We start from the raw sequence: 14,821 nt of genomic DNA, 5'->3' as shown, positions 1-14,821 counted from the left end.
CCAAACCCATAGGTATATCTCTTTGCCGGAGCACACAAACAAGGCACAGGCTAATTTTTCGCTATGACCCAGTTAATATGGTTGTCATACCCTGAGAAACAGTATTGATCGACCTTCACTAGAGGTGCTGCTATGATCCAAGGTGACCTATATAAGAACTGTAATTTGGCTTCAGAGTCGAAATATCACAAGTGTTACAAGTTTATAATAGTCTGTCTACGTAGATGACTGATTTATCATGAGCATGATTAAAACAAACATTCCAGTAGTGTAGACAAGCAAAGACAGAAGCACCAGTTCCTGTGTTGGGTGCCTGTGGCGCACCATGGGCACCAGGGCCACCGTCCCCCATGGGTACCAGTCCCCAGGGCAAGGCCGCCCCCGACTTTTGACAAATATCGACCTCACGACCCCTGTGCCTCAATAACCACTGATGGCCTATCGATTCCCCCATTGATTCAGGCCCCCGGGTCGACACTCAATGACCATGCGGTCGTGGGAACTTAAGCTCCACCCATGTCCGAACCACCAATTACAAGACGGGATGGCACAAGTTGCCACGCCTATCCGGCAACTGGGGGACGTGATTGGCTAGCGGTACGCCCGGCTCTACCACAGTCACGTGACATGCGTGGACGCGCCAACCTACAGTCAATCTGTACGTGGCCGAGTGACGGTGCAGTGTGTCGGTGGGGCGCTGCTGGTTTTGTGCTTTTATCTCCTGTTTTACAAGTTTATTTTACCTGGAATTAAGTGAAAATTGTGTATAGTGTTGCAGCCTTGCAGTGTGTAAAAGCTGAGGGCTGAATTCTAGTGGAAAGGGTGTGAAAAGTGTGTAAATTTGTGTAGTGTGAAGTCTGTGCCTCGGCTGTGGGCCAGACAAGATGGCGGAGTGGGAGCTAAGGCCGTGAGAAGAGGTCGCAGTGCCTACACTCTAACTCGGGATTACTCGGACGGATTAACTTTGGATCTCGACGTTCCTCGCGGATTACCCTTCACTTAGCAGCCAGAGGTGAGTGACTTAGTTCTAAGACCCCTGTGGCACTGGTGTATGGTGAGTGAAGTGTCGGTCTGTCTGTAATGCAAGGGATATTCAAATGCAGTATAGTGAACCCCCAGTAGAGGTCTTTCCTGGATGGGAAACATCCCTCCTCGACCTGCACACAAGCTGGTAATGCATGATGGTCGTTGTGTATCCAAGACGCAGGCCCAGGGGGGTTAACACCATGTGTAGTGCTTGCTTACGTTCAAGCATCCTTGGCCTTGTAAGTGTGTATGTGTGTGTGTACGCCTGGAAGTGTGCGTGTGGAGGTGGCCGTGGACGTCAGGGTCGTACCAGCTGAGAGGTTACAGTGAATGATGTTTCAGGAGTGCTTTACCACCTCAGAGAACTTGTAGTGAATCAAGCCAGGAGACTCGCTGGGTGAACGTAAGGGTCAACCAGTACAGGTAAGTGGGTAAGTACCCCTTGAGTTACCCGAGGCAGGATATGTGAGAGGACCGGGATCAGCTGATGGTGAGGCGGGCGGGCGGGCGGGTGCCGCGGTGGTGGTGGTGGTGGCGGCGAAGTGTGCCGCCTGCCACCGTCCCGGGGTTATCGATCCAACAAGTGCAGCGCCACCCAGGCAGGCTGGCAGGCACAGGGGAAGACGGGGAAGGCTGCCACTAACCCACCCCGGCCTGTAGGGAGGGGTTGGCGCTACTAGCTGAGGTGGTTGGGCTGGTGACGACGTAGCAGTGCGGCCACCAGATCCCACCGTCGCAGTGCTGCCTTCCACGACATTGTAACGCCGAGTATGTGTGGCAGCGGGGGTGGTAACACTGTGTAGGGTACGGCAGGCAACAATGAGAGGCGTGGTGGGAAGAGCTGAGCGGTACACGGGTAACCAGGATACACCAACACTGGCGGATACTCCACTGGGGGTTATAGTACAGAAGGGCTGGGCACAGCAGCATACTAGATAGGTACAGCCGACACACACACGCACACACACACAAAGACGCAGGCCAAGAATACTGGGTATAGCACGAGGGAGAAGGTATGCCACTTGTGTTAAGGGACGTTGTGAGACAGTTTACACGGGAGATGAGAGTACCTTAAAGTGTGAGGTACAGGGTTGGTGTCAAGAACAGCACTAATGAGAGGTACAGCTTCAGCCACAGTAACCAACCTCTTGCCCTTCTCGCTGCATCTACCCCCCACTCCCCCCGCCTCCCTCAACTACCACTCTCCCTGCAGCCATTTTGTACTAAATTTGACCGTGAGAGAAACTGGTCACGACGTGTGACCTGTGGTAGGGGAGACATGACACTACTTATGTTTTCCAGTGTCATTAGTACAGATTTTGTAAACTAATTTTCTTTTATGCAGCTGGTAAAAGAAGACTGTGGAGACGTAAGCTGACCAGGTGAGGTCCAGGGTGGTGCACGTGACCGGGGCTCCTGGAGTTGGGTACCCCACTATATGCGGTTAGCCTCAGCTCACAAAGAAATGGGGCAATATCTTGTACATTTATTAAACTTATTTGCATTGTGACGAAGAATGGATAATCATTTACTTACTGGAAATTATCTTGTGTGCTTAGATTAAGATATTAACTTCTTTGTTTCAGGTATTCATAAAAAATGGTTTTACAGCCTTAACTCGCCAGTCTTCTATTAGAAAAATTATTCACAGATGTGCTGTATAACACTGTGCAGCTGTGGAAGAGAATACGAGGTGGAGTGGTACAGGGCAGGAATCCATCATCACTACACAGTAACCACTGTCTCTACTTCACGCAACTTATGTCATTATCATGTTTATGTGTTTACAGAATGTTTGTTATGATTTCATAATATGACGTCCATTTCACTAAGTTAGCCCTAGACACCGTCAGCTGTGCATGGCTGACACTTGGAAGGTTACCAAAGGCAGCAGAACTAATTTCTGAGATGCGTACAAAATACGTTCATTATTACACAAGAATCACTAATGGCTTGCAGTGTACATCTCGGAACCATGCTGATGACATTTTGGAAATTACATGGACTAATCTTTGTTTTCTTTGGTAAGGTTACACATAATTCGACGCATAAACATCTGGTAAGACATTTATTATTGAAAATAAAACTTATCCCTAAGTTTAAAACAGAACACTAAGATAATATAAACTCATCCATTTAATCGAGCACTTAAAATGAATTAATTCAAAACTATTCAATTCTGCTCAGAAACATGGATTTCATATTTACTCATGACTATGTGGAAATCATCACCTAAACCTTTTATTTTTTTGTTCCTTTGACTTGAACTATGTTGTCTTACTAGAGACGTCTGATGAAAATATACAGCTCTGGAGATCTGAGGGAAGTTGGACGGGTGGTGATGACCTTGAGGAAGATAATATCACAAAAGTGTAAAGTGCATTATACTGGTTCAGCGTCACAATCTTACCGATTACCACTATGCTGTACGATGTACAACTCTGAATCAAGCGTGTACGGTTTTATATTACAAGGTATAGTGTAGAGCTTTTAGGAAACCATCAGCGTACTGAATGATAACGGCAGCTGATATAGGCCTCTACACCCCGACCAACCAAAACAGTTACAAAACAGAGTGTGTCATGTATTAGAAAGCGTGGGATACGCCACCAAACACTGAAATACATGCTACTGGATGACTTAAGAGTAAGTCATCCGGAAAGGCAAGGTACAAAAGACCCGGAGGATTACAGTAAAGTCCAGCACAAATGTACTATGGTACGGTAATGTGAACCATTATCAAGGTGACTGGTCTGACCCACAATGTAGTGCATCAACAGCATTTTACAGTCTCACCATACCCAGAACTCCCTTCCTTAGCATGACACGCACACAACCCTTATCCCCCAAACCCACAAGAAGCCTGGCACACACACCCTACCTCGGCCACTGATGACGAGTCTGACGCCCCTCCACGAGCAGTGGTAACACAAGCTTGACACCGGTGACACATCTGATGTTACACACAGGTCAAATATCCTTGACATCAATAGTAAGCTCGACACCCCAACAAAAAACGATCACACTCTGACTCTTCCCACTCTCCTAACATTCCCCCCCCTCCCCCACTGAACACAGGTGTGTACCCCTAAGACTGACAAGTTTATAGCTTCCATCCAGCATTAACAACAGACCCAGCACCCCCAACACTGATGATAAGTATGTTCCCCCAACCACCCGCTGTTGACACTGACAATAGGTCTGGCAGCCAGCCAGAGACGGATAATAGGCCTGGAACCTACAAACACTGATAATAAGCTACCCCTCCCCACACACAAACACACACACACGACACCCCATCTTCTTAGTTGATAATATGCCTAGCATCCCCCCACCCCATGCTGGGAACACGATTTGAATCCCCCCCCCTTTCCTTCCCCAAACCAATTCTGATGATGGCCCTGACACCTTAAGACATTAATAAAGGGTCTATCACCTCAACAATAATAACAGGCTTGGTGTTCCTCTCCGACACTGGTGGTGCCTCCACACCTGTTAATATGGACGACAGTTCTGACACATCCAATACTAATTGCTACCACCAGCTCTGGAACTTCTAAACAGATAACGGGTTTGGCACCCCTATTACTGATAAGACCTAACATCTAATACTGATAAGGATAAGGTTGTTTTCTAGTGCTGATAACAGGTCTGGCACTTTCCACAATGACACCAGGTCTGGCAATGAACAACGATAGCAGGTCGAACAGCAAGGACTGATAATAGACCCTTCCCTCCACCCGTGATATCAGGTCTGGTACACCTTCGTCGACAATAATAAGTCTAGTACTCTCCAGGTCCAAGAGCCATATATGCAGCAAAAGCACGTATGGTTTTCCAGTTTTCATGAACACCTGAAGGTGTTCAGTGTTCTACGAGTGGTAGTTATAACATGATGCTGACAGCCATAGTGATCCTGGCAGTCGATCTTCTGCTGCCACACCGCCCACATGCAGCACCAGACTGTCACCAACCTTACACGTCAACACAGGCAGCTCCTCCCAACCCTGGACACCAACACTAGCCCCTCTTCCCTACCCCTGGACATCAATAACAACCCCAGCTCCCTACCCCTGGACACTAACACCAGCAGTTGCTCCCAACCCCTGGACACTTAACACCAGCAGTTGCTCCCAACCCCTGTACACTTAACACCAGCAGTTGCTCCCTACATAAGGACACGAACACCCCCTGCACCCTACCCCCTGGACACCAGCACCCGGCGAAACTTGCACCACTGAATCCCAGCATCTGCAAACAACCCTACTCTGATGACCACAATAGTACCCCAAAACTCCCAGATTTCACGCTAGATCTGCTATCCCCTGATACGCCAGGCCCCATACCCTCTGGTACTCACAATGGGCCCCTTACCCCTGACACTCACACCAGGCCCCTTACCCCTGACACTCACACCAGGCCCCTTACCCCTGACACTCACACCAGGCCCCTTACCCCTGACACTTACACCAGGCCCCTTACCCCTGACACTCACACCAGGCCCCTTACCCCTGACACTCACACCAGGCCCCTTACCCCTGACACTCACACCAGGCCCCTTATCCTCTGACACTCACACCAGGCCCCTTACCCCTGACACACCAGGCTCCTTACCCCTGACACTTACAGCAAGCCCCTTACCCCTGACACCAAGCCCCTAACTCCTGACACTTACACCAGGCCCCTTACCCGACACTTACACCAGGCTTCTTATCCCTGACACTTAACACTAGGTTTCTTACCCCTGACACACACCAGGCCCCTTACTCCTGATAGTTACAACAGGCCCCATACCCCTGACACTTACAGCAAGCCCCTTACCTTGACACTTACAGCAAGCCCCTTACCTTGACACAGTAAGCCCTCACCCCTGACATTCACACCAGGCCCCTTACCCCAGGCACTTACACCAGGCCCCTTATCCCTGACTTTTACACCAGGCCCCTTACCCCTAACACTCACACTAGGCCCCTTACCCCTGACACTCACACCAGGCCCCTTACCCCTAACACTCACACTAGGCCCCTTACCCCTGACACTCCTCACACCAGGCCCCTTACCCCTGACACTCCTCACACCAGGCCCCTTACCCCTGACACTCACACCAGGCCCCTTACCCCTGACACTCCTCACACCAGGCTCCTTACCCTTGATACTCACACCAGACCCCTTACCCTCTAACACTTACAGCTAGCCCCTTACTGTTTGACACTAACACCAGGCCCCTTACCCTCTGATATTCATACCAGGCCCCTTTACCTTGTTGACACTCACACCAGGCGCCCTTACCCTCTGACACTCACACCAGGCGCCCTTACCCTCTGACACTCACACTAGGCCCTCTTACCCTCTGACACTCACGCCAGGACCCTTACCCTCTGACACTCACGCCAGGACCCTTATCCTCTGACACTCACACCAGGCCCTCTTACCCTCTGACACTCACGCCAGGACCCTTATCCTCTGACACTCAACAGGCCCCTTACCTCAGACACTTACATCAAACCCTTTACCCCTGACACTCAAACCAACCCCTTACCCTTGACAATTTTACCAGGCCCCTTAATCCCTGTCACACATCAGGCACCTTAACCCCCCCCCCCCCACATACACACACTCACATTATGCCCTTACCTTATGACACTCACACAAGGCCTCTTACCCCTTAACCTCACACCAGGCTACTTACCTCTTGACTCAACACTGGGCTTTTTAACCCGACATTCACATAAAGCCCTTTACCCCTTAGCACTTACACCCAATTCCTAACCCTTATCCACTGACTTTCCCAGCAGCCCCCTACCCCGTGACAGTCCTAGCAGACCTTGTATCCCCAGGCATTCACACAAGATCCTACACCCAGGGAGTAAGATACAAGAAAAAACATACTATTGATCAGTTATCTAAGGGCTGCTTATATAGTGGGAACAAAGAAATAGCTTTCCTTCCAGGCAAATATTTTGATTCAGGGGTTTAAACCTACAAAAAAATCGTCTAATGTACCATCGGTACAAAAATCATCTTTGAGCACTACATATGAAAGCTGTTTAAAGAAAATGAATAATTGATTATTTTAATAAATTGAATTCAAACAAGTTACCTGGTCCAACCGGTATTTCCAGAAACTACCCCCTGACAGTCACACCAGTCCCTTTACCCATGGTATTCACAATAAGTCCCACACCCAATGACAGTCACACCAGGCCCCTTACCCACGACATTCACACTAGATCCCACACCCCCTGACACTCACACCAGGACCCTTACCTATGACATTCACACCAGGTTCCACACCCCGTGACACTCACACCAGGCCCCTTACCCACGACATTCACACTAGATCCCACACCCCCTGACACTCACACCAGGCCCCTTACCCACGACATTCACACCAGGCTCCATACCCCCTGACACTCACACCAGGCCCCTTACCCACGACATTCACACTAGATCCCACACCCCCTGACACTCACACCAGGCCCCTTACCCACGACATTCACACCAGGCTCCATACCCCCTGACACTCACACCAGGCCCCTTACCCACGACATTCACACCAGGTTCCACACCCCATGACACTCACACCAGGCCCTTTAACCCCCATGACAGTTACACCATACCCATCATCCACCACAGCCCACACAAGGCCCCGCGCTTCTCCCTCCCCATGAGCAAGTAAGGCTAACTCTTACCTCATTCCTCACACATACACTAGGCGCCGTACCCCACCCTCGTGTACCCTCATATAAGGCTCCTCATCCTGCCACACTTGGGGCCACGGACAGCCACACGAAGCCCCTCGCTCCCATCCTCTGGGCGCTTTGCAATCGTCCTCCACCCCCGACACCAACACTCCCACCGGTCTCCTGACCACACTTCCCTGGGTACCCACCCACAGGAAACTACACGTCACATCTACACAAATTACTACATCCCTCACCCTGCTCACACTCTAACCTCAACATACACACATGTACACTCAAACTAAGCCTCTCACCACCCAAAATGGTTCTCAGTCCTGGTCGCAGTCCAACCTCTCAACACCCATACTAGGCCCCGAAACCCCCAACCTCGGACATCCATACCAGGATCCATTCCAGACGCCCCTCCTCTGGTCTCCGCTAGCGCCCCAGTGAGAAACCCCTGTCAGATTCCTTAATCTCTACCCCTTCCACACCTCACGTCTCCTACACCAGGTTCAGCGCTACACCAGTCCTGCTCTACATACACCAAGTCCAGAGCCATTTCTTTACTCACCTACACCAGGCGCAACACCCCTCCCCTCTTACCTACACCTGGACTAGCACCCCTCCCTTAGCACCTGTACCAAGCCCTGCACTCCTTCACCCCTCACCTACACCAGGCCCAGTAGCCCATCCCCCACCACGTACACCAGGCTTAGCGGCCTCACATCAGGCCCAGCACCCCTTTCCTCCCACCTACGCCAAGCTGAACTCCCCTTCCCTCCTTCGAGCATTTTTTCTCCTCAAACGTATACCAGGCCCAGCATCCTTTCCTTCCCACTTGCATTTGGCCCGGAATACCTTCCCTCCCACATACACCAGGCTCAGCACCCCTACCCACTCACGTCCAGCACCCCTTCCCTCCTACGAATATCGGGCCCAGCTTCCCTTCCTCCTACGTATACCAGGAGCAGCATCCCTTCCCTTCCACTTATACCAGACCACCTGTCCTACTATACCAGGACTTACTACCTACCCCCAGTCAGCTACACCAGCCTCCACCCCTCACTCTGATCATGTCCGCTGCCAAGCATCCACCCATCTCCCTGACCAGTACGTCACTCTCCTGCACCACAAACAAATACCTGCCGACTGTTCCGCCCATCACTGCCATGATGGTGACCTAACACACCGATGAGGAAGAAAACGGAAGTGACGTATGGAAGAGTGGAGGAACTGTGAAGGAGGAGGAGGAGGAGGAGGAGGAGGTGGCGGGTCTGGCCAGGGTCGTGACCAGCCGGGGAGGGTGTAAAGGGGAAGCCAGGGTCGACGTCCCTCTGCCGCTGTGTGTGCGTGTGTGTGTGTGGGTGCCTCCCTCCGCCGCTGTGTGCGTGTGTGCCTCCCTCTGCCGCTGCGTGTGTGTGTGCGCGCGCGAGCGAGCGTATGTGTATGTTTGTGTCCCTCTGCCGCTGTATAATTACCTATTTGTACAGTATGGGGAGGGAGTTCTACACTTGTGAGGCCACCACATCTTTGGAACTTTATCATACAACTTTGCCAACTTTTGTATACTGTCAGTATTTATAATTTCCGTTCACCCGTAACTTTTCTTATTTTAAAAGTACTTCAAGTCTTTTCTGACTAGTTTCTAGTTTACTTTCCTGCATTGGTCTCTGGTTGTTTTATCTTTGTATCTTGCGAAAGGCTTCACTGTTGATGTCATCATACAGGTTTTGAAACCTGAAGGTTGTAATGAAGTCACCCCTCACTCTTCTCTTTTTCATGGCGGACAAACTTATGGCTTCTTACCAATCACTGAAATCTTAATCTTGGTGATGAGATTTGTTTCGCCCGTGATCATCTTTCCTCGAATACTAATTCATTCTCTCACCTACGCAGTTTCTTTCCTAACAAGAAGCCTTTCAGTTCCTTCCCTATTACCTTTTCTCGTGCTCTGAGGACCACGTAAGTCAGGGAGACGTCAGGGCGCAATTTTCCAATTTCCTTTTTTAAAGACATGGAAGACTTTTGTCCTTTCCCATTCCCCAGGCACTTCACCCTCCTCCAGCGTTATATTGAACAATATTCAAGCGGCCTGCCCAGTGTGTTTGCACATTTCTTCAGCACACATGGAGACACTTTTTCGCGACGATGAACCTTACAAGGGTCAAGGCCCTCTCGTAATCGACTTTTGTCTTTTCAGATTACTTCTCTGCTTCCCAACACTAATTTTCCATCCCATCTCGCTGGTCTTTGAGGACACTTTTCAACTCGTGTAGTTCCTTATGCATCTTAAGATCGTCTTGAATCCCATAGTCTCCTTAGCTGCTCTTTACCCGGCAAATTACTACTGATGAAAAAGTTGTGGATTATCTCTTGCTGACAATATTCTTTTCAAAGTCTCTTTGTTTCTCATTCCTAACTGATGATGATCGTTACTGGCGGTCTCCAGAAATAACTATATTTACCAATTATCTTCGTGTCTTTCATCTCAGAGATAGCATTTGGTATGTCAACAGCCTCTTGTAGTCTTTCGCCAATACTCCTTCCTTCACCCTTCGTCTTTGGCTAGAATATGGTCCTCTTTTAGTTCAGTTATCATCGTGTGTGTGTGTGTGTGTGTGTGTGTGTGTGTGTGCGTGGATGAAGGTTCGTGTGTTCGTGTGAGGGAGGGGGAGGCTCAGGTGGGTTATGATGAGTATTCTCCTCCCAGTGTTGACATGTCAGAGTACGGGGATAGGCCAGCCGTGGTGGTGGGGGGAGCTCAAGTTAAGGCTAAGACTCACGCTACCACGAGATGAGGAAGGGGATGTTCCACCACGTCCCTGGTTGGGCCCTGTGTGAGGGGAGGTAGAGGGAGAGGAGCTGATGTGAGGGGAGGAAGGGAGGGACTAGTGTGAGGATAAGGGACTTGGGATAGGAGAGGGTCTGGTGTGTGGGGAAGGAGAGGACTGGTTTGTAAGGGAGGGAGAGGAGATGGTGTGTCTGTGAGGGAAAGAAGCTGGTGAGGAAGGAGAGGGATTGGTGTGTGAGGGAAGGGTGAAGGACTCGTCTGAGAGGGGAGTAAGGGGGGCTGGTGTATATCTAAGGGAGAGCAGCTGGGGTGTGAGGAAGGGAAGGAAGCTGGTGTGTAAGGGAGGGAAAGGACCTAGTGTGTGGGGAGGGAGAGGAACTAGTGGGAGGACTTGGTAGGTAAGGAAGGGAAATTAATTGGGAGGGAGAGGGACTGCCGTGTGAGGGAGAAAGAGAGGATGGTAGGAAGGGAGGGAGAGGGACTGGCGTGTTTGGGGAGGGAGATGGGCTGGTGTTTGAAGAAGGGTAAGAGAGTGGAGGGGAAGAGGGACTAGTATGAGGGAGGGAGAGAGCGGTGCTGGTGTTGGTGTGTTAAGGGAAAGAGAGGAGCCGGTATGTGAAGGACTGGTATGGTGGGGAGGGAGTGGGACTGGTGTGTGGAGGTAAAAGGGCTGGTGTGTGAGAGGAGAGAGACTGGAGAGTGAGGGGAGGGAGCGGGACTGGTGTGAGAGGGGAGGGAGAGGGACTAGTGTGTGTGTGTGTTGGGGGAGCGTAAGGGATCTTCACGCCAGCCTTCGTACATTCACGTGGGGATGGGGAACGAAGGAAAATTTACAAATAGAAAAATATTTAAGTGAAACAATGTAGGAATGTGGCAGATTTAAGTGAGATAAGTGAATACAGATGAGAGAGAGAGAGAGAGAGAGAGAGAGAGAGAGAGAGAGAGAGAGAGAGAGAGAGAGAGAGAGAGAGAGAGAGAGAGAACTTCGCCACCATTTATGATGATCAGAGAGTCACGAGTCACTTCTTATGATAAACAAAAGACTAAGACGGTAGAAGCCACTGGGAGCACCGATGGTTGACAAACGGCTGTAAAGGCGTGAGGAACGTGCCGAGGTGTGAGGACAGTCTTTGTAAAGTGGACACACACTGACGAGTGGGCGGCTGCTGAGTACACTAAAGTGACACACTGGCCACAGCTGATGCCAGAGGATGTAAGACTAACACCTCTCACTGGACCACGACCTCCAGACTCAAGTTGTGTTCTAATGAACACCCACTGGCATGCTAATTCAGATCGCCTATCACTAACTGTTCCCGAAATATTAGCATGAGGGTAACATGTGAAATGTCTTCCTACTACAAAAAATGAGGTTACGACACTGTTCAGCGGCCATGAGGGTTAGTCATACGTGGGGTTGTGGGTCACGGTGTGGTGACTGTGACGATGTGGAGGGTTTGATGGGTTACGTTGTGCCTACTACGATGACGGGAAGTAGATGGGATGACGCTGCATGGTGTAGCGTACTTTGGTCAGGGCGAAGCACCCCAAGCCTCACAATGTCCCTCACTCATTAGTCAAGCCCCTTACAGCTGGGGTAATCCTCCACGCTCTCTATGATTTATTCCCTGACAACCAGCCTACCGATCCCTCCAACCGCGTACATTCCTATTTGACGACAGAGAGCACTTGCACCGTCAAGAGGCTCTTGATTCGTGTTCTGCCATTTCATTTATGAATGAATCTTGCTATATTAAAAGTTACGCAGTCGTTTCCGCCACTGAGCTTCACTTACCTGAAATTTAGTACAGTTAATAGGATCCCCTGGACGAGTGTGTAACTATTTGTATCGTAGTGGGAGGAACTTGTACACTCATAGGGCTCCATGTTAAGCTTACTCTTATACAACTCTTCAATCTTTTGTATGCTCTTCACATTAACAATTTCGTCACTCAGTTTATTCCATTCATCCACTCTTATACTATAAAAGTATTACTGTACATCTTATATAACAAGTTTCTAGATCAATTCCATGTTATGTTTTCTGTCATTTCTGTTCAGACATATTTCCAAGAACTGTTCTGTTCGCTTCATGAAAATGTGTTCAAAACTTAAAGGGTATTATCAGTCACCCCTTACTTTCCTCGTGATTTTCGTACCATCTTTCGTGCCCTTCTCTGAACATTCTCTGATAGTTCTGACCAACCTTGTAAAAGTGTATTATTAAAGTCTAATGTATGATGTGAACAGCCCCGGTTCCTAAGTTTATTTCCCATTATATTTTACCACAGAATTTAAGTTCTGTGTATTCCATGATTATATCTCTTCGATTTTGGTTCTATTACCGCTTTTTTTACGTCTTCATTGAACAATTAACCGAACTCAAGCATTACTTGATCACTTTGGATTATTGGTGAAACGATAATACTCTGTTTCCCTGACACTGTGTGCGAAGACCAGATCTAATACTGATGGCCTATCATCAGTCCACCTGACTGTAGTGTGCTCAGGGACATGGTTGAGGAAACTTTCCTTTATACGCTCTAACAACTCGTGTATCCTTGATGATATAAATTTCCTTAATCCATCTTTGTGTGTGTGTGTGTGTGTGTGTGTGTGTGTGTGTGTGTGTGTGTGTGACCGGGTTCGTGTATGTGTGTGCGGTTGTCACCTTATCCAGGCGCGCGCGCGGGAGAGAAAGGCTGGGTTTACGTGACCTTCAGTAGTGCCGTGTCCAGCCGGCATGTGATGCTCCTCCACCTTGTGCGTCTTCATCCTCCTGTTGTAAGCAGCGCGTCATTCTCTTCTGCAGCCGTTTCCAGTGCCGTTCACGTCTATGTTATATTTGCATTAGATTTCTCTCTTCTTGTCCACTGAATGGAAGCCCATCGCCACCTCTTCCAGCATTTGTCTCTCTCGTCACTAGGGTAGCTGCTCTACTGCGTCCTTGATATGAAATGACGGACGTGATTTATAAGGAAATATTCAATATTAATGTTACGTGTCCGCACAGGCCTCCCGCACCTGTATACATGTGGATCCTACGTAAGATTTATGAGCACAGGTGTCTTCTGCTCGAGAACACACCTTATTTTTTCCCCCTGCAGACCAAGCGTGTCACAGACGACACCCAATCTTAGCCATGTTTTTATGGAGTGTGGCGGGCAGTGGCTGCAGTATTCCGGATCCCGGTCAGTTGCGACCACACTGTGCTGGTTACCCACCTGCTGACCTACTCGTGCTTCACACCATAACAGAAATTTTACTCAGTGGAAATATGGATGAAGCGAGGCTGATGATGACACTGAAGCCTGAAGGAGGGTAATAAAGCTTGGACAAAATTGATGATCAGGGAATTACAGTGTGTGTGGCAGGAATGTATTAAGGGTTAAGTGAAAAGACACTAAGAATGAATCAGCGGAGACGGGAGTGAGTGGACTGTGAAAGAAGTAAATGGCTCCGGTTAGTAACAGATGTCTACTGACGCAGACGGCGCATCAGTAAGACGGGTTCATTTCTCCGTATAGGATGAACAGTGGAAGATAATAAATGCAACGGTTCACGAGGGCAAAGACCATGAGAGAACAGATGTGATGCAGGGTAACGGGAAAAATAGACGCGGCAAGAAGCACCGTGATAAAGTGGGTGCAGGAGAGTAAGGGTGCGAGGAGGGAGTAATTAAGTGTGGTAAAGTGCGGGTCACTTCCTGGGGAGGGCGTCGAGGTAGGCAGGCTGTGTGAGGGGGAAGGGGGGGGGGGGGATCCTGCACCCGCTCCCTCATGATCCACCTGGTCACCTCACCTCACTACCGTCGATATACCTGCTCTCCGATATCTCCTCCACAACTCACAAAGGCAAATGCTGTTGAGATATTGCACAGATGACGTACCCTCTGAACGGTCGGTGTCTGTCCTGGCGCCTAACTGAGCCATAAATCACATTCCCCCACTGGAGGAGCCACCACCTTTGATTACACTTTGGGTAAGTGATCTTATCACTACACTCTGAGATGTAATACCCTTGACAATGGCGGCTTGTGATGTCTGAAGATGTTGTAGCTGAAGGCCAGAAGTGGCCCCAAGATCCATCAGTCTGGCTAAACCAACACTTTGTCTGACAGGTAACAGGCCTTCTGGCGTATTGCTTCGTGGCTCACACTATGTAGCCTGGGCTAATGTTGTACAACGGTTAGTGTACATAGGACTACTGTCTGATATTGGTTGGTATAGTCTGGGTTACTGTATGGTACTGGTCAGTGTAGCCAGGATTTACTGGCTGATAATGGTCAATATAGTCAGAACTACTGCATGATACTGGC

The 14,821-nt window shown here is 49.4% G+C and overlaps 1 protein-coding gene across 1 annotated transcript in view; it reads left to right on the top strand.

Moving 5' to 3' along the window:
- The first annotated feature begins 647 nt into the window (after nucleotides 1-647).
- Nucleotides 648-14,821, top strand: part of LOC139758768 (uncharacterized) — a 139,345-nt gene continuing 125,171 nt past the window's right edge. Inside the window, exon 1 of the mRNA XM_071680547.1 lies at nucleotides 648-1,012. The gene's annotated coding sequence lies outside the window, so the exon portion shown is untranslated. The remainder of the gene's footprint in view (nucleotides 1,013-14,821) is intronic.

This window comes from Panulirus ornatus, chromosome 31 (assembly GCF_036320965.1).
Source record: "Panulirus ornatus isolate Po-2019 chromosome 31, ASM3632096v1, whole genome shotgun sequence".
NCBI classification, from domain to species: Eukaryota; Metazoa; Arthropoda; class Malacostraca; order Decapoda; family Palinuridae; genus Panulirus; species Panulirus ornatus.
Note: the sequence above shows the minus strand (reverse complement) of the source record. Positions and strands in the feature narration are given on the sequence as shown.